Source organism: Nicotiana attenuata, unplaced genomic scaffold (assembly GCF_001879085.1).
Source record: "Nicotiana attenuata strain UT unplaced genomic scaffold, NIATTr2, whole genome shotgun sequence".
Classification (NCBI taxonomy): Eukaryota; Viridiplantae; Streptophyta; class Magnoliopsida; order Solanales; family Solanaceae; genus Nicotiana; species Nicotiana attenuata.
This window is the reverse complement of record NW_017672926.1, coordinates 4303-7895: the sequence shown is the minus strand read 5'-3', so window position 1 is coordinate 7895 and position 3593 is coordinate 4303.

Below are 3593 nucleotides of genomic sequence, written 5' to 3'. Positions count from 1 at the left end.
GGAAGTGATTTGACAAGAGTATATGTCTCGGAAAGAGGGCAAGGTGATTAGCCTGATGATACTACGTTAGTAATGCGGTGCTTTCTTGCTAGATCGACTACTGATATCTGAGTTTGTTTGATGGCACAGGGGAATTTTTGAATATCTTTCGTGGAATGATTGGGTGCTTGAGGTGTAATATGTATTCATACTGCAGAATTTGGGATCAGGTACAGGGGATCGTGTGCTATATGGAGTTGGAGACTGGGAGTTCTCATGTTCAGGCTATGCAGTGGTTGTGGATCGTGGGTATCGATACCGTTTAGCGGCTATTGAGATTTGGAGGCCCGAGTGGATCTTTCTTTGTTTGGTATGTTAGATTTTGGATATGACGTTGATATGTAGACTGGTTGTCTCAGTGTTGGGTAATTCTAGACTATTGTGCTATGGGCTATGTCGGAAAATGCCACGGGTTGAGTGGTGAGGTGCATCGGATTATGTTCTAGCGGAGTGGTTTGTACTCTGAAGACCAGCGGACGGCTGGGAAGGATTGCTTTTCTTAATTGGGCCTTCGTGGCAGATGTCAGTGCAAAGGTTTCTACCATTGATTCAGTTCCGGTGTTGAGAGACTTTTTCGGATGCGTTCTTTGTGGCCGGGCATGTCGCCGGGCGAGATTGTGGATTTCGGTATTGATTTGGCGCCGAGCACCGTATCGTACGGCTCCGGAAAGGATTTATAGTAGTGGAAGGAGCAGCTTCAGGCTTCTTGATATTGAGTTCATTGGCAGGCCGATGTGGCTACGTATTTAGCTTGAGTTAGCTCGGTTGGCCCCGAGTTGAATTGATGAGGGATAGGTTGATTCGATCGTTATGGAGCTTGTTAGTGATCTAAGGAGATCTATGAGCTGCTTTTCTGTGCTGTGTGACGCTACGATTTGTTGGATATGGGCACATATGGTGTGGTTCTATTGAGGATTCACAGAGAAAGTCGAGCGGGAAGAGTAGTTGAGTGTTGCTCGGTAAAAGGAGTATTGGTTGTGGCCTATCGGGTTGCGTGTCGTGTGCTATTCGTTTCACCGGGGGTGTAATAGATTGCTGGTTTCAGACATCAATTTGTGCGTGACTGCTTATTTTGAGCATGGTGACTTGAGGTGTTCATGTGTGTGTTTGGATAGGATCGCGCGTTGTGGCGAGGCCACGTGGAGTTATGACCTTTCGAGGTAGATTCAGGTACTCTATTTCTATGATGTGAGACGGGGTCTCAACCTTGTGTTGTAATGGTATTGATGAGCTTGAGGTACAGCTCTTCCGTTTGAGTCATTTGTCCTGATTTGAGTATATTCAGACCGTTCCTTATTGGTGCGTGTATTATGCAAGTTGTGGCTTAGGCCTCTATTGAGGTGTCGTATCACCAGGGTGGTCTGTTGGATTCGAGGTGATCGTTGGAGTCATTAATGAATTCGAACAGATGTGATTTCAGCTTGTTAGAAGGATAATATCGAGGTTTGGCCCGGAAGTCTGTTGTGGTATTAGCCAAAAAGGAAGTGGCTTCATGTATGGTTGATCTGAGGAATGGTTACGGTTTATCGCGTGTTTTATTTATCGTTGGCAGTATATGAAAGTGTTGGAATAAGACTTTAGCTAATAAGAGGTTTCTATCGGTATTTGTGGTATTATGGGCAACTGCTGTAAATAGAGACTATCGTTTCGAGTGTTTGGATTATGTGGTATATCATATGATTTCACCTGAGGTTGCAGGTATGGGTTATTACAGCTGGTTCGGGCTTATTCTGAGTATAGATGTGAGGATCTGATCTTGTGTATGATTTCGGAAAGTACAATGTGGTTCTACGGTTTATGGTTTTGATGGACTGTGAAATTTCAGCTATATTGTGTTATCGGACCTATGCGAGATAGGGTGACGTGGGATCACCCCGGGTATATGTTTGGTAAGGTCATTCAGCTATTGGTTGGCTTCTAGGACAACTCTGGATACACTCGAGGACGAGCGTTTGTTTAAGTTGGGGAGGATGTGACGACCCGACCCGTCGTCTCATGTGTTACTGCTCCGTTTTACCCGTTTATTGCTACTTCATGTTTCCTTATCGGTAGGTGGCGTGTGAGAGTTGATTTGGATTGGTTTTGATAAGAAATGAGACACTTAGTCTCTTTAAGGAAGGCTAAAGTTGGAAAAGACAACCGGACGTTGACTTATGAGTTATAGGGCTCGGATGTGATTTCCGGTGATTCAGTTAGCTTCGGGGGATGATTTCTGACTTAGGAGTGCGATCGGAATCGATTTTGGAGGTCCGGTGTAGAATTAGGCTTGAATTCGCGAAGTTAGTATTTTGGCGAATTCCGGTTGATGGGTGAGATTTTGATCCGAGGGTCGGAATGGAATTCCGAGAGTTGTTGTAGCTTCGTTATGTGATTTGTGACGTGTGTGCAAAGTTTCAGATCATTCGGACGAGGTTTGGTAGACTTTTTGATCGAAAGTGCATTTCGGAAGTTTTTGAAGAACTTAGGCTCGAATCCGATGTGATTTGATAGTTTTAGCGTTGTTTGATGTGTTTTGATGATTGGAACAAGTTTGAATGATGTTATGGGATATGTCTGTGCTTTTGGCTGAGGTCCCGGGGGCCTCGGGTGAGTTTCGGGGTGGTTTCGGACCATTTCTAGGCCATTTTTAACTGCTGGTTTTTGGCTACAGCAGTGTTCTATGCGATCGCGGGGAATTGGTCGCGATCGCGGTGAGTAAAATGTGAGAAACGTGCCAATGAATCGCGATCGCGTGAAGCCTTTCGCGATCGCGGAGAAGAAATATTCTGTTGTGTTGATCCCACTTCGGAAGCTTATATCTCACAATCTATAAGGAATTTGGAGATGATCCAAAACTAACAATTGTAGCCCTTTGTGTCTAGTTTTCAGAAATGTAAATTAATTGGAATTTAAAGTTGTGTACAAAAAGTTATGGTGGTTACACTATAGGCTGCCCGGGAAGGTCTCTAATACACAGGGATGAATTTGGAAGCTTATATCTCGCAATGTATAAGAAGTCAGGAAATGAGCAACATATGAATTTATAGCCCTATGTGTCTAGTTTTCAGAACATCAAACCATTCGTAATTTGGAGTTGTGTGCAAAACGTTATGACCACTATACTGGAGGCTGTCCGGAAGAGCTGGGAACTGTTCATCGCGATCGCGAAGCATTGTCTGCGATCGCGAAGAGTAAATTTTGGGTTGGAAAAATTGTTCTCCGCAATCGTGAAGCATTTCCGCGATCGCGAAGAGTAAATACCTGGGCAGAATGTTTTAAAACACGTCAGTCGCGATTTTGGGGTCATTTTATACCCATAATTGCTCGTTTTTGGAGATTCTTGAAGGAGATTAACGAGGGATTCAAGGGGGAACGTTTGGAGGTAAGTTTCTTGGACTCAAAACTCGTTTTTATTGTGAAATCCATCTAGAAAATCATTGAATTTTTGCAAAAATGGAGGAATAGGGCTTGGAATTTTTAAATTTTTAAATTGGGATTTGAAGGGTCAATTGTGGATGGATTTTGATGTTCTTAGTATGTATGAACTCGTGAGGAGATAAGGAATCCGGTGATGT